The sequence below is a fragment of the Bos grunniens genome, chromosome 14, assembly GCF_055505025.1.
Source record: "Bos grunniens cultivar Pamir isolate PY7600 chromosome 14, Bosgru_T2T1.0, whole genome shotgun sequence".
NCBI lineage: Eukaryota > Metazoa > Chordata > Mammalia > Artiodactyla > Bovidae > Bos > Bos grunniens.
Window position 1 is genome coordinate 31,069,549 of NC_141178.1, and position 25,336 is coordinate 31,094,884.

General features: G+C 35.6%; 1 protein-coding gene and 1 pseudogene across 3 annotated transcripts in view; both read right to left on the bottom strand.

The window, feature by feature from the left end:
- Positions 1-25,336, bottom strand: part of CSMD3 (CUB and Sushi multiple domains 3) — a 1,478,779-nt gene that overhangs the window by 984,873 nt on the left and 468,570 nt on the right. The window lies entirely within an intron of this gene.
- On the bottom strand, positions 6,689-23,971 carry LOC147359245 (GTP-binding nuclear protein Ran-like; annotated as a pseudogene).

Here is a 25,336-nt window from a genome sequence, read left to right on the forward strand (position 1 = left end):
TTCCTAGATTTAATGTATTTCTTCTTTGAAAATAAAATTTTATAAAAACCCTTAACTTTCACATTTTATTTCTTTAATCAGAACTTCTAGAACAGTGTTAAATATCATGTATATTTTTAAATAGAAATACAAAGATACAAGTGGAGCTGGGAACTTTTCAGTAAATAGAATAGTAAAAGGAACTGAAAATAAGATTACTGAAGGAAAGCACTACAGATCCTGCAGCCAATTGGACTTTAAACTTGCTTCTTTTAATCCAGTCTCTAACTGGGTGAAGAAAGACAATCAAGAGACCTGGGTTTGATCCCTGTGTCTGAAAGATCCCCTGGAGGAGGGTGTGGCAATCCACTCCAGTATTCTTGCCTGGGCTATCCCATGGACAGAGAAGCCTGGTGGGCTACAGTCCACGGGGTCAGAAAGGAGTTGGACATGACTTAGTGACTAAACAACAACAACATAACTGATTCACTTTACAGTATAGCAGAAAATAATACAACATTGTAAATCAACTATGTGCGTGCTAACTCGTTTCAGTCATGTCCAACTCTTTGTGACCCTATGGACTGTGGCCCACCAGGCTCCTCTGTCCACGGGATTCTCCAGGCAAGAATACTGGAGTGGGTTGCCATACCTGCCTCCAGTGGTCTTTCCAACCCAGAGATCAAATTCACTCCTCCTCCTAACTCTTATGATTTCTATCAGAGACTTCTAAATAGTTAAGTGCTAATTCAAAATTATGATAGTGAAAACTTTAAATTTGTAGATCTTGAAGATTATTATTATTATAATCTATAATAATTATGTATTATATAATAATTAAAAATTAATATTATAATAATTTTATAATTATATAGTACATTATATTATATAATAATCTTATATAATATTATAATATATAATAATTTTCAAGATCTACAAATTTAAAGTTTTTCTCTAACAAAGTCTTTGAATGAGCACTTAATTTTTTAGAGTCTCTGTAGAAATCATATGAGTTTTGAATTTTATACATTTCCAAATTCCCCAAAATGATCATAAACACCTGAGAGCAGCAGGGAAAATACTTGGAAGTCTCTATATCAGACAGACCTGACTACAGGTCTTTGATTTTGTCTGTTTTTCTAGGAGAAAGTACTTGGGAATCTAATATGTGAGTCAGTTTTATTACTATTAACAATGAGCCATCCATTGCTGAGTACTGAACTGGTTTTCACATAATGCTGACAGACCAACTAACAAAAATTATTACTTTTAAGAGCAGGAGACACGTAAAGACAACATACACAAAACAAAAGCAGAACAATAGATATAAGCATCTCAGAAATAAAAAGGCAAGCTATATTCTATAACACATTTACATAACATGTTTTTATGTTGACATTTTCAATTGTACAGAGGTTTCAAAATAAACAAGATTTGATGTCAGCATACTTTTTTTTAAATGAGCTTATCAGATCAGATCAGATCAGTCACTCAGTCGTGTCCGACTCTTTGCGATCCCATGAATCGCAGCACACCAGGCCACCCTGTCCATCACCAACTCCCAGAATACACTGAGCCTCACGTCCATCGAGTCAGTGATGCCATCCAGCCATCTCATCCTCTGTCGTCCCCTTCTCCTCCTGCCCCCAATCCCTCCCAGCATCAGAGTCTTTTCCAGTGAGTCAACTCTTCACAACAGGTGGCCAAAGTACTGGAGTTTCAGCTTTAGCATCATTCCTTCCAAAGAAATTCCAGGGCTGATCTCCTTCAGAATGGACTGGTTGGATCTCCTTGCAGTCCAAGGGACTCTCAAGAGTCTTCTTCAACACCACAGTTCAAAAGCATCAATTCTTCGGCGCTCAGCCTTCTTCACAGTCCAACTCTCACATCCATACATGACCACAGGAAAAACCATAGCCTTGACTAGATGGACCTTTGTTGGCAAAGTAATATCTCTGCTTTTCAATATGCTATCTAGGTTGGTCATAACTTTCCTTCCAAGGAGTAAGCGTCTTTCAATTTCATGGCTGCAGTCACAGGAATGTAAAAATTTAAGGGCAGAAGTATATTTCTTTCCTGTTTGTAATCCACACAAACTTTGATTGAGGAGACTTTTCAGTGATTATGTTATATTAATACCCACATGATATAACAGAGTAAATGACACAGAAAGGTCATAACATTTTACATTACATAATGTTTCATATAATGCCCAACAACACATTCATCTCATTACCTTACAAAAAGCTCTCAATGGAATGTTCTCATGAAATAATTTATTTTTTAATGTTAGATATAACTAGTTATCTCTGGAGGAAACATAAACAAGGATGTTTTATTAAGGAAATTGTCCTCAATTTTAAGGGAAATTTAAAAAAAAATTAAGATAGTCAAAGCATATACTGCTAAAATAAAATTAGTAGGTTTATACATCTTAGAAGTCATACATGTAAGTAATAATGAATAAATCTGGTTTGCATGATATAGATTATATTCAGTTGAGAGGCAAAGTAAAAATAACAAAAAGAAATATCAGCCTACTCTGTAAACCTTTAAATCTATTAAATTTAAGATATGCAGATATACTGTTTGAAACATATTTGTATTATACACTGCACATTTAGTAACCTACGGAAATAAATTATGTATGGTTGGTGATCTGATTTATAAGCTTGCCAGCAGAGTTCAGAGGCAATGGATCAGAAACAAAAGACTGCCTTATCTTAGATAAGAAAATGGCATTAAAGAATTAGCCAACTCTCTCAGTGATGTAAAAATCACAAATGTCAAAGACAGAATAAATTCATACCAAGCTTACAGAGTAGTCCTGAAAATTAAAAAAGCATACAAAAGAATATATTTGCTCCATCCTTTCCTTCCCCGACTGTGTCCACAAGTCTGTTTTCTGTATGTCTGTACCTCTAATCCTGCCCTGCAAATAAGCTCATCAGTACCACTGATCTGATCTGATCTGATGCATTAATACACGATATTTGTTTTTCTATTTCTGACCCATGCCACTGGGATGAATTGAGATAGTAGCTTTAAAACATACACATTACCATAAGTAAAACAGATAGCTAGTGGGAAGTTGCTATATAACACAGCCAGCTCAACCTGGTGCTCTGTGACAACCTAGAGGGGTTGGATGGGGTGAGAAGTGAGAGGGATATTCAAGAAGGGGGAACATATGTATACTTATGGCTGATTCACACTGCTGCATGGCAAAAGTCAGTACAACATTGTAAAGCAATTATCTTCCAATTAAAATAAATTTTAAAAAAAGAACATATATGTTCATATCTATATTACATTTAAGATTTTCCAATTTAAAAGAGTATTTGCAGATTCTAGACTTGTGCTCAGTAGTAACTGTTCCCTTCTGGTTGTCTAAAGGGCAAATCAATTTAATAGGTATCCATTAAGTTATTTAATATAAAGTATTAGGCATGTGAATCAATCTAAACATCTCACAGATGTCAAAATATTTTATTTAGAGATCTGTATCATCTATTCTCTCAATTTACAATATGAGATAAAATTAAACATTCTAATTTTTCAGCAATTTAAAATTCTGCAAGAATGAAGCTTCCACATCTAGGAGTAGTGATGTATATAACATTGGATGGAAGAAAATGATAAACGAGAGTTGTGAGCTGAGGTTATTTCTAAATTTTCATCTTCAATTTTTTTTTCAAGTTTAGCAAAGCTTCAACATTACAAGTGAAAAACACTCTAATAATTTTCTGAAGACGTATTCAAAATGTAGTAGTCCTTTTGAAGGTGATGTTTTGCAAAGTAAATACTATATATTTCTGACATTGAAAAATACACTCTTGGTATTGTTCGTTACATTAACCTGGAAGGCTCAGAGTCATTTCATTCTTTCTACTGTATTCAGTGAGAATAGTGCATAGCCTAGATAGATAAACTACTTCCCACTCTACCTCTAATTTCCAAATGAGGTAATTTTGTAAACAAACTTCCTAAAATTACCACAATACCCTGCTGCTGCTAAATCACGTGTCGTGTCTGACTCTTTGCAACCCCATGGACTGCAGCCTACCAGGCTCCTCCGTCCATGGAATTTGCCAAGCAAGAGTACTGGAGTGGGTTGCCATTGCCTTCTCCAACAATACCCCGGATATCTGTCAAAGAATATATGCAGTTCAAGTTTCCCCATTATATCAAAAATAAAACTTTTCTATAGAGATTTTATATTATTTTTATGTTAAAGAACTGAATTGAGTTATTTTTTCTAAAGAGCTCTACCTGCAAATTCCTAAATTTTACTGTCTCTTCAAATCTTCTTCTGTTACTCGACTTTACACATGAAAGTTTCACACAAATAATTTATAAGTAGATATTTATTGGCCACCTTCTATTTCCATATGTATAATTCAAATTCATGTTAGAAGAATTTGAACGTCTTGTATATTAACTTCAAAGAAAATTCTGTATTTGTGAAAACACTAACAACCAACTTGGCCATTGAACTATACTATAATTTCCTGAAGGCTGGGTCTTCATTTGAAATTCAGTGTTTATAGCACAAGCACATAACAAGTGTTCCATAAATGTATGTTGAATTACATTAAGGGTCAACACCTAACCTTCAAGAAAAATAAACCAATTTTTTCTCATCAAGGAAAAGAGAAAGTGTGATAACATGATATGTCAGCAAAAAAAAAAAGGTAAAAAAAGAGAATTTTTTAAGGTCTTCACTCTAAACTTACTTTCACATGAGAATTTAGAGATAGATTTTACTAGAAATATTTCTAGTAATTTGGCACAATTTACCTCAGTTACTTATAATAGGGTTGGGTATTATGAATACAACATAAATATTCTACATTGCCACAATTAAAAAAGGAGGTTTGAAAGCCATTTACCTGAATCAACTTGGAACAAACAATAAAATATATTTCAGGTATATTATATTAAAATATTATTATATAATATTCATTTTTACTCTCAGAATATAAAATATTTACTTTCAATCAAATTATTTACACTCTTATTGAGACATCCCACAACTAGCATGCTCTGTTTTCCTGCAGCTCCATTTTTCTGCTTCCCCTCAAAATGACTCTTAGAAAGAACTCTCTGTACATACTTTTTTCATTTGTTGTCTAACTTTTCCTCTTGAACCCATTCCAGATGAGCTTCCATTCCAGAGGGAATGGAAGGGCTTTACTTAAATGGCTCTAGAGGTGCACCAAGATTCTAGCACTTAGTAATCCTTAGTAATCCTTTTGGAGAAGGCAATGGCACCCCACTCCAGTACTCTTGCCTGGAAAATCCCATGGATGGAGGAGCCTGGTGGGCTGCAGTCCATGGGGTCGCTAAGAGTCGGACATGACTGAGCAACTTCACTTTCACTTTTCACTTTCATGCATTGGAGAAGGAAATGGCAACCCACTCCAGTGTTCTTGCCTCGAGAATCCCATGGACAGAGGAGCCTGGTGAGCTGCTGTCTATGAGGTCGCACAGAGTCGGACACGACTGAAGTGACTTAGCAGCAGTAATCCTTTATCCTGGAATGCCTTCTCCAATGTACCTTCAAGGCTTTCTCCTTCACTCTCCCTGCCACACCTTCTTGGTATAAATGCTGAACACTATGTCTAAAATTTTATCTCCTCACTGCACTGTCATTTTCCCCTGTTTTATTTTTCTTCATAAAGTTATAATCCATAATATAGTTTATATTTTATTTAAATGTCTTTATATATTATACCAACATTATCTTTCATATACCTCTTATCATCCTCATTACAGTTTCCTGCAACAAAAAGTCAATAAGCTGAACTCCAAGAATGTCAAAGTCCCTTCTCATCCTAATATTCTCAACCCCTTAGCAGTATCAGTGCAATTTACCATGGCTCCTTTGAGAGGTCGTATGTGTTGTCCTAGGAGAGCTTGAGCTTTTACAGATAATTAAGAAGGAAAATACTTCCAAACATCACAAGGTTCATATCTCTCATGGAGTATCAGAGAGGATGCGGCAGACCTCTGATAATCCACCAAAATTAAATCCAGAGCAGAGGAAACAGTGTTTGGGGGACACAATGCTTATGCTTAAAGAGACCAAGTGGCAGCAGTCATCAGTGCAGAATATCAAAACACTGCTGAATGTCATTATTAGGAAAAAAAATTCAACGACAGCAGAAACGAAGGCAGCAGTTGGACATCACGTAGCAGTATACCAAAGCAGAACCTAAAGCAACAATCCCATTGTCCATGTCCAAGTGCTGCCTGTTTTTCAATGCTACCTACCATATCCAAACTTTCTACTCAACACCCCCACTTGGGTTTCAAATACGTGTCTTAAACTCAAACTCTGAATCAGAATTTTTTTTAAGATATTTGAAATACAACTTTATTCTGATTCAAAACAAAAAGGAATGGGAATGACAAAAACAAGATTCCACCTCTCAATATGTCATGTGACTATAGCAGTCTTATACCTGAAACTCAAAGAAGAAACAGCTGTGTTTCGAAACACCTAAATATGCAGGTCCAAACAATGAAGATAGTTTTGTAACTTCCATATTCACTCCAAAGCCTGTCCATTTTCTTCAGCGTCCAAAGATGAAGCACATGTTCTGTTTCCCTATATAATAAAATGGCAAACACACGGCACCACTGATATCACAGGAAAGTTGCCTATAAAATTAGACTTCGGATGTTGGGCCCCAGCTTCACTTTCTCACAGTAAAGCATCTGTCTGAGCAACCTCTAAATTGTGCTTGTACAGCCACTGCCAAGGCTGGGTCTCTGACCACCTCTGGTGGGATGAGAGTAGGCATGGCAAGAAATTCCAAGTTAGGGTCTCTGATCAGTTTTCTAGCAAGACAGAGGAAGGGCTTTTCAAAGTTTTAGTTACTTTTGGCAGAAATGTCATAGTACTGAAGATTCTTCTTTCTGTGGAAGACAACTTGACTTTGCCTTAATCTTTTGGTCCTTAATATCCACTTCATTGCCACACAACACAATGGGGATGTTCTCACACAGTCCTATCAGATGTCTATGCCAGTTAGGCATATTCTTGTACGTAACTCGATGTTACACCAAGCATAATAATGGCACACTGAGCTTGGATATAATAGCCAACTCTCAGTTCACCAAATTTCTCCTGACCAGCTGTATCCCATACATTGAACTTAATTGGTCCTCTGTTGGTATGGAGCACAAGGAGATGGACCTCAACAATTTACTTCTCAAATTCACCAGTCAGATGACCTTGCACGAATGTATTCTTTCAGTATCACCAGCACCAACCAATACAAGTTTGAACAGAACTTGGAGTTCTCCGTGGGCAGTAATCTCTTGATGTTCCACAGGCCAGGTCCCAGTACCCTAAGGGCCTCTGCAGCTGCGGAGGGGAGGAGGTCTGCCAGAGGACCTGAGAAATCGTCTCCTCAAGACTGCTGCCCACTGCAGCCGCCCCAACACCCCCACCCCAACCCCTCTCCATATCAGAATTTTTAATGTCCTCTTCACAAGTATGTCTTTCCTCTATTCTTAAGTGTGTATGTGCATGCTCAGTCACTTCAGTCGTGTCCAACTCTTTGCAACCCCAGGGACTGTAGCCTGCCAGGATCCTTTGTCTATAGAATTTCTCAGGCAAGAATACTGGAGTAGTTTGCCATTTCCTTCTCCAGGGGATCTTCTGAGTCTCTTGCCTCTCCTGAATCACAGGTAGATTCTCTACCACTGAGCCACCATCAGGAAACCCCTATTCCTCAATACGTCACATCAAATGGCACCATCACTCATGAGTCTGTCAAACATTTAAGTGTCATCTTTTAATTCTTTATTCTCCTCACTCCTAGAATCCCAATGAATTTGCAAATCTTCTTCTGCCTCTAAAATCCATCCTAAATTTGTTCATTTTTTAAAATTTCTGCTCTTATGATAACAGACAGGTGCCTATGTTCTCACACAGACGATGCAGTAGTCCCTTTTTTTGATTCTACCAAGCATTCTTACAAACTGCTTCTTATCCAGTAGCCAAAGCATTCTTTTTCCAACTGACATGTCACTACCAAGCTTTACTTTTCATTAACCTTGAATTAAATTTTGACTCCTTACTCAGTCCTCAGAAGGCCTAGAAATTCTGGTCTTCGTCCACCCTTCTCACTCATCTCATACAAAGCAACTTTACCTTCACCATACTTTAGTCTCACTGTTTCTTTTCCCTTAAACATGGGAAATTATTTGCCATCACATGGCCTTTGCACTTAACATTCGCTGAGCTTGAATGCCATTTCCCCAGGTGGTCCTCTGGTTAGTTAGCCTCATCTTCATTATTCAATCAAGAATTCAGTCCTCAAATATAACTATACTGGGCTTCCCAGGTGGCACAGTAGTAAAGAATCTGTCTGCCAATGCAGGAAACACAGGAGACTCGGAAGATCCCCTGGAGTAGGAAAAGGCAACCCACTCCAGTATTCTTGCCTAGAGAATGCCATGGACAGAGGAGCCTGCTGGGATACCATCCAAGGGGTCACAAAGAGTGGGACATGACTGAGCATACAGGCACGCACATAACTGTAGTTGGTTGACCGTAACACACCCTTCCCACTCTAGCACATTATGCTACTTTAATATTTACATTTTTTCTGCTTTTGAAGGTGTTTCCTTTATTTACTAATATAGTAATTTCAGAAGCCCTTCCTTTAGAACATCAGATCCAAGCAAGCAGAGAGCTTGTCTATCTTTATCATTGATCTTAGAACTGCATAGTAGTATAGAATCCAATTTAAACAATTTTCTTAACAATGAACTGAATAGAAACTTTAACATTAATTTATACTTTAAAAAGAAAATTTAGGTTTTTTATTTCACTCAAAAAAAATGTATATTCACCAGGCAATCTGTGACAACAAAGTTAGATTGTCTCTAATCTAAAAGTTACTAGATGATGGATTTATAACAACTCATAAATATTTAGCTTAATAATATTAAGAACTTGAATTTGGGTCATATAATCATCATGTATTATTACTCAAATCATAAATTAGAAAAGACACAATGAATTTATCAAGGAATAATTTCATTTAAATAGCCATATGAGAATTTTCAGTTATAAGTAATATTAATAAAGATGAAAGAAAATATCTACACATGAAGACAACCAAGAATTCAAAGTTCCATAACTAAAATGAAAGTTTTTAAAATCGTATCCTCCTACTTACATATATAATAACTACTTCAAAACAACTACTACTTTTAAATGCAGAGGAGTGAATAGAATTAAGTACTTCAAGGCTGAGTATGTAGGATATGAAATTAAAAAAATATAAAACAGTGCTCTTTTTGGTTGATAGCTGAAGTAATGAACTAAATAGTAATACACATTTTGTTAACACATCGTAAGCAAAAACTTAATAAAATTTCCTCATATTGTTTTTCCTATTATGGAATCACTAAACAAACTGAGCTTTTTTTACCTATTAAGTAGAATATTTTAATAATTTGATAGTGATTTCTTCAAACTGAACCCAGTGTCACAAAAATAAACAGTTTTATTGATATGGAAATACTGTGGTTAAAATACTAAAATTCCATTGAAAATTCATATAATTAGGTATACAAGCTTCTCTGAAATAAATTTCATCATATTTTATCAGGAAAACTTGAAAATAATGATCTAATTTCTTTGTTTTTATTATTTTTAATCAGTAAACTAATTTCCTCTGAAATATTAGCTAGTTTAGAACACCAGATATTCTGTATTCCATTAGTATATGGCATGAGCTTTAAATATTTCCAGTTAAAAATTTAATGAAACAGCTATACTCTAAATAAAATTCAAGCATTATATTATATGAATAGACTAGACTGCTAAGTTGCTTCAGTCGTGTCCGACTCTGTGCGACCCCATAGACAGCAGCCCACCAGGCTCCCCTGTCCGTGGGATTCTCCAGACAAGAATACTGGAGTGGGTTGCCATTTCCTTCTCCAATGCATGAAAGTGCAAAGTGAAAGTGAAGTCGCTCAGTCGTGTCTGACTCCTAGCAACCCCATGGACTGCAGCCTACCAGACTCCTCCGTCCATGGGATTTTCCAGGCAAGAGTACTGGAGAGGGGTGCCATTGCCTTCTCCGATAGACTAGACTAGTAACAAATAACTTTACTGTTTCAAGGGCTTTAAATAGCCAAGGTTTATTCTCGGTCATGCAAGTTCTCTTGCTGGTTCTAGGCGAATCTCTTAGATGTCTGTCTTTGAGTGCTTTTTCTTTCAAACCAACAAGGAAAAAAAAAACAACTTCTAATCCAGAGTAACAGAGAGAAATATTGGAAATAAAGCTGTCTAGTTAAGTCCAGTTTGTCTAATACTGACATATGATCTAGAATATGTAAATTCAGTTGTTTCCATTCAAATATCAATGCTAAAAACATGCATAATTAAAATGATATGCTTAAACATGCTGAGTTGATTAAAAAATAACATTGACATATTTATATTACAATTTTATGGTCAAATGTTCCCTTCGGTACTATTTCTACTTTAATTAAACTGATTTTATAAATGTAAAGAAGTAGCTTCCCTGGTGATACCTACAATCCAGTGTCTTCTTATGGGTTCACTTATTTGAAAATACTGAATAAGCCAAAAATTACACTTTTTCTCTATGGTTGGTTTTCAATTTAAAAATTTAATGCTATGTACAAAAAAATTCTACACAATGAAATAGAGGTTTTGTTTTTTTTTTTTTTAATTAAAGCACACTGGAGATAATATAGACTTCCATAAATGATTTAGAGGCATTCTCAAATAATACCTAACAAATTACATTATAGCTACCATAGCAAAAGGTAAGGAGAGTTGTAATCAACTGGAAATTAGCAAATTTATTCAAGAAATTGCATAATGCAACATTAATGCTTTATAATACATAGCACAGAGTCTACTTATGACTCCCCAGGGACATTCATAATGGTTAAAAATTTAAATAGTTTAGAAATTAACAGTAAAAGCACAAAGGTTCATCTCTCTAGGTAACTCAAAGCAAACTAGATAATTTTATTTTGTGTCAGATTCTATCTAATTTGTGGTTATAACCCTACATTTTCATTCCCATCACTGCATGAAACAAAATATATCAGATTTGTGTTTTGAGACATAAATCTAACACTTGGCAAATGGAAAGATTTGTTTCTGATTTGGCACCATATAGAACTGTCTGATCATCATGCCCTGATAATAGCTATCCTTCAATTATTGCATCCTACATCCATAATCATCAGTCTACCCATTTCCCCTCCTACTTTATAGATACTGCTTTTGTTACAAGACAATAAATATATAAATTAGACACAATTTTCCCTGCTGCTATTTTTGCTAACTACTAATTGACTGAAAGAAAACTACTACTGAAAATTGTGTTTGAAATCCCTTTGTCTCTTATTAAATTTTAAAAGTGGCTACTGGCTGAAATGTGAAAAGAACCTGAGATAGTAGATGTATGGAAGATGTGATATTACATGCTAACTAACTTGAATTTTTGAACCATGAATCACTTTGGAAACATCAGTTATTCTTTAAAAGGTCTGACATACAGAGAACAAAGAGAGAAACGGATTTAGATCCGGGGTATCACCTTTGCTTCCAGGTTTCTATTGGCAACATTTACATTGAAAACAGAAACAGGAATTTTCTATTTGAACTGCAGAGGAAAGCAGAAGACATATCTGGGAAGCAGCTAGGGACTCAGCAGAAGATAGAGTCAAGTGTAACACTTTTTTGCTTTTAATAAGATATACAAGTTAATTAAGGGTAATTAACCTAGCAGTAGGTTATAAAGACTACAGGGCCTTGTTTTCTTGCAAAGGTTTATGTGAGACTCAGAGCTTCAGATCCTTAACAGAAATACCATAAACCTGAGCTTACTTAATTGGTTACAAAATAGAATTAACCACAGAAAAAATTGTGATACTTCTACTATTTATTTGTGCCTACTAAAATCTTTGCTTTTAAACTACAGTAATCATATACTTCATAAGAAGTACCATATATTATAAAGAAATATCATTATATTTGTTTTTAAAAAATGAACAAGGAAGAAAAAGAGATTGTACCAAATGATAATGCAAAAAATGTGCAGTTGCCCCCCTGGAACTCAAATACCTCCTTCTCTTCTCGTCCATGAGTCCATAACTGTTACTTCTTTTCATCTCTAGGACTGCTTCTCCTCAGTTCTCTTACAGTCTCATATTTCCCTGCTGTCTATTGTTTGGAATCCTGTGCAAGCTATTCTTATATTTTGGAAGGTACTCCCTCCCTGAAACATCTTTATTACTTCAGGGGTTTCTGCATCAGCTTTATGTACAGGATGAACTTCAGTGTCAAATAGACTGTACTAGAGTGTTGGAGGGACCATCACCCACATGGATACTAGTCATCCAACAGAACTGTTTGAATCACAATGCAGAGCAAATTTGTCAGTTTGAGAATTAAGTCCTAGGTGAGGTTCTAGGAATTAAGGAGGAAAGGAAATATGAGGCAGAGACAGGAAACAAACAAACTGATAGTTTCCTATAGTTTGGAATTGATGGGAAAGAAACAGATGGAATTAACTGTTCATACATTTCAAACGGACTTTTCTCAAAATTTAATTTTAAACAACTGGTTTCAGTTCAGTTCAGTTCAGTCGCTCAGTTGTGTCTGACTCTTTGTGACCCCATGAGTCGCAGCACGCCAGGCGTCCCTGTCCATCACCAAATGGTGTTTACCTAAACTCATGTCCATTGAGTCGGTGATGCCATCCAACCATCTCATCCTCTGTCGTCCCCTTCTCCTGCCTTCAATCTTTCCCAACAGCAAGGTCTTTTTAAATGAGTCAGCTCTTCCGATCAGGTGGCCAAAATACTAGAGTTTCAACTTTAACATCAGTCCTTCCAATGAACACCCAGGACTGATTTCTCTTAGGATGGACAGGTTGGATCTCCTTGCAGTCCAAGGGACTCTCAAGAGTCTTCTCCAACACCACAGTTCAAAAGCATCAATTCTTCAGCACTCAGCTTTCTTTATTGCCCAACTCTCACATCCATACATGACCACTGAAAAAACCATAGCCTTGACTAGACAGACCTTTGTTGGCAAAGTAATGTCTCTGCTTTTTAATATGCAGTCTAGGTTGGTCATAATTTTCCTTCCAAGGAGTAAGCATCTTTTAATTTCATGGCTGCAATCACCATCTGCAGTGATTTTGGAGTCAAAAAAATAAATAAATAAAGTCAGCCACTGTTTCCACTGTTTCCCCATTATTTGCCATGAAGTGATGGAACCGGATGCCATGATCTTCGTTTTCTGAATGTTGAGATTTAAGCCAACTTTTTCACTCTCCTCTTTCACTTTCATCAAGAGGCTCTTTAGTTTCTCTTTACTTTCTGCCATAAGGGTCGTGTTATCTGCCTATCTGAGGATATTGATATTTCTCCCTGCAATCTTGATTCCAGCTTTTGCTTCTTCCAGCCCAGCATTTCTCATTACATACTCTACATATAAGTTAAATAAGGAGGATGACAATATACAGCCTTGATGTACTCCTTTTCCTATTTGAAACCAGTCTGTTGTTCCATGTCCATTTCTAACTGTTGCTTCCTGACCTTCATACAGGTTTCTCAAGAGGCACATCAGGGGGTCTGGTATGCCCATCTCTTTCAGAATTTTCCACAGTTTATTGTGATCCACACAGTCAAAGGCTTCAGCATAGTCAATAAAGCAGAAATAGATGTTTTTCTGGAACTCCTGCTTTTTTGAACAACTGGTTTAGTTTTCATGTATTCTTGATATTTGATAAGCACATTTACTTAGTATAATTGGGACACACAAATTAGTTAATGAAAAGTTAGTGGGGTATCAAACACTCTGTAAAAGTATCAACAAAATTTTAAATACTTTATCTTAAGATATGTAGATGTACACTCATCCATAAATCTGATATAAACCCAAGAATTCTCTCTTTAGGCAGATATCTAACAATTGCAACTGTAATTAACTTTATATATATATATATACACACACATATATATACATATATATGTATATATATGTAGTTGATGAAACATAGTTCCTTACCATTCCATTTATTTAAAGTTGAAAAGTAATTAAAAACACCTATTAAACAGTTTGTTTTAAAATGCTTCTTTTTAATATTATTGTTCTACTATTTTGCATTACTTTCTATTTTTAACTATTTTCAGTTATTATATGCCTACTTTTAAAGGTATCTGTTCCCTACTTAGCCTTTAGATACTTTTAGTGATCTATCCTTATTAATCTGACCCCAAGCATTCAAGTTGTTTTCATACAGATAACATTCACTATTTAGTCATTGGCATTTCTTCAAGAAATACATATACATATTCACACTTATTCCCAAACCTGTGGTCTGGGAATTTGTTTTGCAAAACTGTGTTCACTGAATTCATCTGAAGCTACACAAAAGTATTTTCTTCTTTTGGAGGTAGTTTACATACATAAATATGAAAGTAGGTATACTTTATTACATATTTAGTGGATTCTGATTGTCATATTGTTAAAGGCCAACTTTTAAGTAAGAAATAATTTGAATAAAATTTTGACTGTTTTCATAAATCTGAAAAGAAAGGTAATGACAAAAGTAAACAAAGCCATATATCTTATAATGATTAATTGAGGTTAGAATTCAGATTTTCCTAAATGCCTTCAATTTGTACAATAAGGACAGAATATTCTGCCTTCCTTTCCTAAAGGAAATCAACCTTGAATATTCATTGGAAGGACTGATGCTGAAGTTGAAGCTCCAATACTTTGGCCACCTGATGCGAAGACCCAACTCATTGGAAAAGACACTGATGCTGGGAAAGATTGAAGGCAAAAGGAGAAAAGGTGGCAGAGGATGAGATGGTTAGATGGCATAGCAACTCAATGAACATGAACTTGAGCAAACATTGGGAGGTAGTGAAGGACAGGTAAGTCTGGCATGTTGCAGTCCATGGTGTCGCCAAGAGTTGGACATGACTTAGCGATGGAACAACAAATTCTGCTGTCCATCCTACTTTTTATCCAACTGATATTGTTAATTGCTGTGGGGCTAAAGTTATTTAGTCAAAGAATATCTTCACTGCATGGATATTCATTTGAAAACTCTACTGATTTAAAATATATGTTACATTTTATACTGAAAATAGCATGTTCAATATTTAGTATATATATATTTTTTGCATTATCAGATTTATATTTAATTTGGTGATGAAAATGCAACTCAATCTATGTCAGACTCACTACTTATGTATACACTTGATTTCCTTTGAAAACTAAAACCCTGACCTAGAAAACAAGCACACTGCTCAGGGACACCATATTGTAAGGTTGATAATTAGCCACCTGCTGTGCTCAATAAATCAGTCTGGAAATTATTGACCTATGTCACAGCATTTTCACCTCTTTATTTACTGGAAAGATGTGTTTACAAACCCAACATCCTTCCACTGCATTTGTTTAGGTGAAGATATCCTACTCTCTTTAGATGTAATTTATGTTTATAGATTTTTAAAGCAAAAAAAATAAATATAATATCGTGGAAATATTAATTTTAATGGTATATTAATAGAGTCAAATACTCATATTTTGTAATATTTAAAGTAGTTATCTAAAATTCACTGCTTAAATGACAATTATAATGGTAGAGGCTTAGTATAATCAGTATTTTTAAATCATTTCAATAGCTTTACATGACAACATTTTTTTTCTTCATCCTCAAACACTGTTAAGCAGCTAAGGTAATTACTAAAAATAGCCCTTGATAAGGTGGATTGAATTAAAAATAAATTTATGAATATAACCAGTATGCATCAACAAGTTCCCACTTTTTTCATTTTGCTAAAAAGTATGTATAAATTGTTTTGTTTTTTTATGTTTCACTTTGTTTAATGTATGATCTACTTAACATGTTTTACAGAGCAAGAAACCTATAAAGTAATAATAAACAAGGTACACAAAACTTGAGATTCTTTAAAAAGACACATTTCTTCTTAATTTATTTAAGCTCTACCTTACTTTTCAAAAGTATATGATATTCTTATTAATAATACTATAGGATAAAACTAAGTCATTAATGAAACTAGTAAATGGTATTTAATAAAAGAAGAAAATACAGCTATCCAATGGTGAGCTGGAGCCTCCTGGTCCAGCTTGTGAGAACTTGCACATCTCTTCATATTCAGTGACAGGTTACTAGTTTGGTTGACTATGGAACTGGAACACTCCACAGATTAGGACTTTATTCCCCTTTGTTTTGAGAGAGGAATTACAGCACTGTCACTGAAACCATCCTATCTCTGCAAGTCTAGGAAATACCCTGCATCTATTCTATCATACAGACAAAATGTTGCTTGACAAGACAAAATTATGTACCATAGAGAAGACCAACTGTAAGTTTCACTTGAATGTTCTTTAACATAGTACAACTTAGTAAGTTATTGTAATAAAGTGTTCATACAACAATTATTTGTAAACTGTCTGTTTTCCTGGTGTATCTTCCACAATGAGTAAAAAACATACAAGTCTTTAGATATAAACTATTTAGGTATCAGTAAATATATACCAAACACAGTGCTTTGGCTTGGTTAGATTTTATTTTAACAAGCTACATTTTTTGGCAATAAATAAGTAGGTGGATGTGCTGTTTCTTGAGTTCAGTTTCTCAGTCATGTCCAACTCTTTGTGACCCCATGGACTGCAGTACACCAGGCTTCCCTGTCCATTACCAACTCCCAGAGCATAGTCAAACTCATGTTCATTGAGTTAGTGATGCCATCCAACCATCTCATCCTCTGTCATCCCCTTCTCCTCCTGCCTTCAGTCTTTCCCAACATCAGGGTCTTCTCAAACGAGTCAGTTCTTCACATCAGGTGACCAAAGTATTGGAGTTTGAGCTTCAGCATCAGTCTTTCCAATGAACATTCAGGACTGATTTCCTTTAGGATGGACTGGTTGGATCTCCTTGCAGTCCAAGGGACTCTCAAGAGTCTTCTCCCACACCACAGTTCAAAAGCATCAATTCTTCAGAACTCAGATTTCTTTATAGTCCAACTCTCACATCTACTGGAAAAACCAAAGCCTTGACTAGATGGACCTTTGTTGGCAAAGTAATGTCTCTGCTTTTTAATATGCTGTCTGCTAAGTAACTTCAGTAATCATGTCCGACTCTGTGCGACCCCATAGATGGCAGCCCACCAGGCTCCCCCATCCCTGGGATTCTCCAGGCAAGAATACTGGAGTGGGTTGTCATTTCCTTCTCCAATGCATGAAAGTGAAAAGTGAAAGTGAAGTCGCTCAGTCGTGTCTGATTCTTAGCGACCCCATGGACTGCAGCCTACCAGGCTCCTCCATCCATAGGATTTTCCAGGCAAGAGTACTGGAGTGGGGTGCCATTGCCAGACGCCATGATCTTAGATTTCTGAATGTTGAGATTTAAGCCAATTTTTTCATTCTCCTCTTTCACTTTCATCAAGATGCTTTTTAGTTCTTCTTCACTTTCTGCCATAAGGGTGGTGTCACCTGCATATCTGATGTTATTGATATTTCTCCCTGCAATCTCGATTCCATCTTGTGCTTCATCCAGCCCAGCATTTCTTATGATGTACTCTGTATATAAGTTAAATAAGCACAGTGACAATATACAGCTTTGACCTACTCCTTTCCCAATTTGGAATCAATCTGTTGTTCCATGTCCAGTTCTATTTCTTCTTGTCCTGCATACAGATTTCTCAGGAAGCAGGTCAGGTTGTCTGGTATTCTCATCTCTTTAAGAATTTCCCACAGTTTGTTGTGATACACACAGTCAAAAGCTTTGGCCTAGTCAATAAACAGAAGTAGATGTTTTTCTGTAACTCTCTCACTTTTTCGACAATACAAAGGATGTTGGCAATTTCTTAGGTCACTTCTAGTTTGCAACAATAAAACCATAAAATTATTCTAGAAAAGAGTTATATTTCTATTTTAAGTTTCAAGTACATCAAAATGTTGTTCAATGTCATTAAAATCCAAATAACATACAAGGGATGAGGGACAAAAATAGCCTGCTGTTCTTTCAACTGAATGCTATAATGCATTTCCTCAAACTCTTCACTAAGACACCAGTAAGGTTTAGAAGATATTACATAGCTGAAATTATGAATCAAATTCACAAAATTTAGAATCAGTAGTCTCTATATCACTTGCAAAATGCATATGATTTATTAGTATTGCTATGGGAAATAGATGGGGAAACAGTGTCAGACTTTATTTTTCTGGGCTCCAAAATCACTGCAGATGGTAACTGCAGCCATGAAATTAAAAGACACTTACTCCTTGGAAGGAAAGTTACGACCAACCTAGATAACATATTCAAAAGCAGAGACATCACTTTGTCAACAAAGGTTCGTCTAGTGAAGGCTATGGTTTTTCCTGTGGTCACGTATGGATGTGAGAGTTGGACTGTGAAAAAGGCTGAGCACTGAAGAATTGATGCTTTTGAACTGTGGTGTTGGAGAAGACTCTTGAGAGTCCCTTGGACTGCAAGGAGATCCAACCAGTCCATTCTGAAGGAGATCAGCCCTGGGATTTCTTTGGAAGGAATGATGCTAAAGCTGAAACTCCAGTACTTTGGCCACCTCATGCAAAGAGTTGACTCATTGGAAAAGACTCTGATGCTGGGAGGGATTGGGGGCAAGAGGAGAAGGGGACGACAGAGGATGAGATGGCTGGATAGCATCACTGACTCGATGGACGTGAGTCTCAGTGAACTCCGGGAGCTGGTGATGCACAAGGAGGCCTGGCGTGCTGCGATTCATGGGGTCGCAAAGAGTCTGTATAATATATTATTGTAATATTTTATAATATATATTATGTTGTCACATACTTTATATAATATTAAATATCTGTATACATACACAGATACTTTATAAATGAATGAACAATTAAGCAAACTTATATTGACCATGCATGCTCAATTTTTTCCTGATAGGTGTGCAAATCTGAAAAGCATGGAGACTTTTGCTCTGTTCTTTCTTGTCTATAAACCAAAATCCCAGACAAAAGCAAATCATCTTGCTCTGTCTTTTGTGTAATGATAAGCAGTAGAATAGTCAAGTCTATGTTTTACCTGTTTATTTTACAGTATTTGGGATGAAAATCCAAGACTTGCAATGCATTAGGGAAGAAATGACACTCATTTTCAGTAATGTGATATCAGGGTGAAGATCAGGTTTCATATTTCAGTTCTGGCATATACTAGCTCAGTGACAGAGAGGATGATTCATATTTTAAGTTTCAGGTTCTTCATCCATAAGTTTTACAATAATTTCAAGAATTTTGTGAGGATTTTAAAGGTTTTAGCATACGTCTTAGATGGAAAAAGTACTCTTAATTATTAGATTTAAACCCTACCTATATTTTGTTATGGAGGATGAAGTAAAGAGTGAGGAAAGGGCTGTGGTAGAGAATTTCACTTTAATAAAAAAGGAAAGAAACAGATGACACATATTATTTAAAACATGAATAAGATTAAATATATTTTTGACCAATCAGAAAGGGAGATTTTACTTAAAATAACAGAATTCTTTCCAATGCATTTAATTTCAGTCTTTTTAAAAAAATTAATTGAAGTATAGTTGATTTACAATGTTGTGTTATTTTCGGGTACACAGCAAAGTGATTCTGTTACACACACACACACACACACACATTTTCATTTTAAGATTCTTCCCATTACAGCTTATTACACGATATTGAATACAGTTCTGTGTGCTATAAAATAGATCCTTGTTATCTATCAATAACATATATACACGTATATATGTCTATAACATACATATATATACATATATATATATCAATAGCATATATACACATGTCTATAGATACATATATACATACATACACACACACACACACACACACACACACATGTTCCTGTCTTTAGTTGTTCAATCATGTCTGACTCTTTGAGACCCTATGGACTATAGTCCGCTAGGCTACTCTGTCCATGAGATTTTCCAAGCAAGAATACTGGAGAGGGTTGCCATTTCCCTCTCCAGGGGATCTTCCAGATCCAGGGATCGAACCGGCATCTCCTATGCCTCTTGCACTACAGGTGGATTCATTACCTTTGAGCCACTGATTCCCCTTAGACATATATATATATAGTAGCATGTATCTGTTGATCCCAAACTTCTAATTCATCCTTCCCTCTCTTTAAGCCTTTTTAAACTGATCATGCTTTGGATTCTAGCTTTGTTTGGACTTCTGTTCATTCCTGTTATAAATCAGAGAAAAAAACAAGCCTCACAAACATTATTCACATATGCCACATGGAAGGATAAATCAAAATCTACCTTCATCCCTGATTTTAATGTACATGACTAAATTGTACTATAAAAAAAGAATCTGTCATCAAAGGTCATTTAAAATCATGGACTATCTCTGAAGAAATTAGAACTGGTGGCTCAAATTCTCAAACAGGTCAGGACAAAGGAAAACGCTGCTTTGTAATGTTGATATACTATACCATAGGAATTAATGCCATTTTGTTTATTTCTACTGGAAGAGAACAGCCTGAATTTGGGTTAGTGAATGTTAAGGCCCGATTCCTAAAGGAACTTTTTTCCTAATAATTTGAGATTAATATTTGCTTCTTCTTGAAATGGTAAGTAAAGGAAAAGAGAATTCTGACTTTGGTTATATGCTTTTGCTTCAAGAGTTTATCTAGGAAACAAAGGCTGTAGAAAAATATTTAAGTGAATAATTTCTTTTTTTTTTCTTTTTTTTTCTAATTTTATTTTATTTTTAAACTTTACATAATTGTATTAGTTTTGCCAAATATCAAAATGAATCCGCCACAGGTACACATGTGTTCCCCATCCTGAACCCTCCCCCCTCCTCCCTCCCCATACCATCCCTCTGGGTCGTCCCAGTGCACTAGCCCCAAGCATCCAGTATTGTGCATCGAACCTGGACTGGCAACTCGTTTCTTACATGATATTTTACATGTTTCAATGTCATTCTCCCAAATCTTCCCACCCTCTCCCTCTCCCACAGAGTCCATAAGACTGTTCTATACATCAGTGTCTCTTTTGCTATCTCGTACACAGGGTTATTGTTACCATCTTTCTAAATTCCATATATATGCGTTAGTATACTATATTTATGTTTTTCCTTCTGGCTTACTTCACTCTGTATAATAGGCTCCAGTTTCATCCACCTCATTAGAACTGATTCAAATGTATTCTTTTTAATGGCTGAGTAATACTCCATTGTGTATATGTACCACAGCTTTCTTATCCATTCATCTGCTGAACAGCCACTATGGAGAACAGTGTGGAGATTCCTTAAAAAACTGAATAATTTCTTGATTCCTTTAGTCCTTGTATTCTCCTAATATCCAGATCTTTCAGTAATGATCCAGTCTAAATGGAAGTCACTGTCCCTGCTGTAAAATGGAATTCTAAAATTCTAGTCTGTTACTACCCCTGGTTACTTTATTCTATCAGTAATGGCCAAAAAAGCAGGAGGATATTCTCTTACTATCATGAAGACAAGGAAAATGTACCATAGTGAACTTAGAGACACATGTCCTAGTTTAGACAATCAGTAAATATTTTTCATTTAAATCAAGCAGAAAAATCCTATGACTATTCAATTTTTTAAATGAGGAAAAACTTAAATAGTTTAACTATTCATAGACACATGACTAAGAGTAAAATAAGGCTTGAATCTAGGTTTGTCAGTTTCCAAAACATCAGCACTTTATACTACCCCATGCCTCTCTCAGGAATATTGACCAGAAGGTTCAACATAGCCTTAGCCCTCCTTCAAAGTCTACTAGGATTTTTCTCCTATAATATGACATATTTGCACAGATGGTCCTCAAACCAGTAGCTATTTACATCTGAGTTAAAGGATTTTATTTACATCTTTTGCTGCTGAAAATACATTTATTTAAATATTGAACTCCTTAGTATGCAAAATAATTCATATAAACCACTCCCCATTAGGTCATAAATTTTGTCCTCTTTTACTGAACACTGGGCTTCCCTTGTGGCTCAGCTGGTAAAGAATCCACTTGCAACATGGGAGACCTAGGTTCAATTACTGGGTTTGGAATGGCCAACCTAGATAGCATATTCAAAAGCAGAGACATTACTTTGCCAACAAAGGTCCGTCTAGTCAAGGCTATGGTTTTTCCAGTGGTCATGTATGGATGTGAGAGTTGGACTGTGAAGAAAGCTGAGTGCCGAAGAATTGATGCTTTTGAACTGTGGTGTTGGAGAAGACTCGTGAGAGTCCCTTGGACTGCAAGGAGATCCAACCAGTCCATTCTGAAGGAGATCAGCCCTGGGTGTTCTTTGGAAGGAATGATGCTAAAGCTGAAACTCCAGTACTTTGGCCACCTCATGCGAAGAGCTGACTCACTGGAAAAGACTCTGATGCTGGGAAGGATTGGGGGAAGGAGGAAAAGGGGACGACAGAGGATGAGATGGCTGGATTGCATCACAGACTCGATGGACGTGAGTTTGAGTGAACTCCTGGAGTTGATGATGGACAGGGAGGTCTGGTGTGCTGTGATTCATGGGGTTGCAAAGAGTCAGACACGACTGAGCGACTGAACTGAATTGAACTGAACTGAACTGATACAGTCCTTGGAGTTACAAAGAGTCAGACATGACCGAGCGACTTTCACTTACTAAACACTACTAGTGTTTGACAAAAGGTGGGTAATCAATAAATGAATATATACATATTATTTTCCCTGACTATATGCATAAACAAGTGATCATCCAAGAGAAAATGTGTGTGTGTGTGTGTGTGTAAAGGTAGTACTTAAAGTATAAATATATTGTCAGAATAGGCAATTTTAAGGTATTCTATTTGAGCAGACACTTATTCAGAGTTGAATTATGAATTTTGTGGCAACAGGTTCTTGTAAGTTAACAGGTAGCAAGTGAAATAAGCCAACAAATTCTTTGATTTATCTAAAATTCTAGTAATTTTAAATATAAAACTTTAGAATTGTTGGAAAATTTTAAAGAAGCTTAAGAAATTACTACAAAAACCCCTGGGGCAAGGGGGCTCCCCATATATTGCCACCATTATAAAAAGGAAAATTTTAAAAGAAAGAAGAAATAGGATGACTATAGCACAATTGTATGAATAATAATAAGCAGATTAAAACAATGTCAAACATTAATAGCAAGAAAGTAATAAAAGTCAAAATTAATGAAAAACTTTGAAATTTATATTTAAAAAAATTATAAATCAGTAAAATGAGATATTAAGTATGTAAGAAAATTAAGTTTTATCTTAGTGTGTTTACATATATATATCTATTTTATAATAATAATATCTAGAAATAAATACTTTTGCTTAATGATTCTTTTTGCTTTTTTTTTTTTTACTATTTAACCACTTACAATGTAGGGAATATTTTCTTATTTTAATCAAATTATTTTTCTTCTCTGTCTTAGCTCTTAGATTTTTTGAGATAATGTTTATTCTTTTCAGTGTAACTGACTTAAATATATTTTTACCAAATGGTCACTGTCAATATTTATTTCATATTTTCCTAAATCAGTATACTTAACCACTTTCAGATTCATTCATTTAGTCTTTTCTCACCATTTTTTTCTTAATCTACTCTGGAATTGTAGAAAACAAAACTAAAGATATCATATCTTCTTTATCCATCATATGTCAATGGATATTCAGGTTTCTTCCATACCTTGGCCATTGTTAATAGTGTCTCTAAGAACATTGGAGTGCAAATATCTTTTTTAATTAAAGTTTTGCCTTTTACATATTTATGACCCAGACTGGGATTCCTGGATCAAATGGTAGAGACTCTGTTTTAAATTTTTTTAAGGAAACTCCCACTGTTCTCTGTGGTAGTCGTACCAATATATGTTCCCAAAACAGTGTAGGAGGTTTCCGTTTCTCCACACATTCTTCAGCATTTATCATCTAGACTTTTTCACAGTGTCTATTCTGACTAGTATGAGGTGATATGTCATCATATTATAGTTTTCATCTGCATTATTTTAATAATTAGTGATGTTGAGCATTTTTTCATGTGCTTATTGGCCATCTGTATTTTTTTTGAGAAATGTCTATTTAGGTCTTCTGTTCATTTTTAATTTATTTTTTATTAAATATTGAGCTGTATGAGCTATTTGTTTATTTTGGACTTTAATCTCTTTTCAGTCACATCTCTTGCAAATATTTCTCACATTCTGTAGGTTGTCTTTCATTTTGTTTATGCTTTCCTTTGCTGTGCAAAAGTGTTTAAGTTTATTTTTGCTTTTATTTTCATTACCCTAGATGGCAGATCCAAATACATATGGGTGTTATTTATGTCAACATCTAGAAGTGTTATAGAATCCAGGCTTACATTTTTGTTTTTAATCAATTTTAACTCATCTCACATGCTAGTAAAGTAATGCTCAAAATTCTCCAAGCAAGGCTTCAGCAATACGTGAACCGTGAACTTCCTGATGTTCCAGCTGGTTTTAGAAAAGGCAGGGGAACCAGAGATCAAATTGCCAACATCTGCTGGATCATGGAAAAAGCAAGAGAGTCCCAGAAAAACATCTATTTCTGCTTCATTGACTATGCCAAAGCCTTTGACTGTGTGGGTCACAATAAACTGTGGAAAATTCTGAAAGAGATGGGAATATCAGACCACCTGACCTGCCTCTTGAGAACCTGTATGCAGATCATGAAGCAACAGTTAGAACTGGACATGGAACAACAGACTGGTTCCAAATAGGAAAAGGAGTACGTCAAGGCTGTATATTGTCACCCTGCTTATTTAACTTATATGCAGAGTACATCATGAAAAGTGCTGTACTGGAAGAAACACAAGCTGGAATCAAGATTGCAGGGAGAAATATCAACATCCTTAGATATGCAGATGACACGACCCTTATGGCAGAAAGTGAAGAGGAACTCAAAAGCCTCTTGATGAAAGTGAAAGTGGAGAGTGAAAAAGTTGGCTTAAAGCTCAACATTCAGAAAATGAAGATCATGGTATCCGGTCCCATCACTTCATGGCAAATAGATGGGGAAACAGTGGAAGCAGTGTCAGACTTTATTTTTGGGGGCTCCAAAATCACTGCAGATGGTGACTGCAGCCATGAATTTAAAAGATGTTTACTCCTTGGAAGGAAAGTTATGACCAACCTAGATAGCATATTGAAAAGCAGAGATATTACTTTGCCAACAAAGGTCCGTCTAGTTAAGGCAATGGTTTTTCCAGTGGTCATGTATGGATGTGAGAGTTGGACTGTGAAGAAGGCTTTTGAACTGTGGTGTTTTAGAAGACTCTTG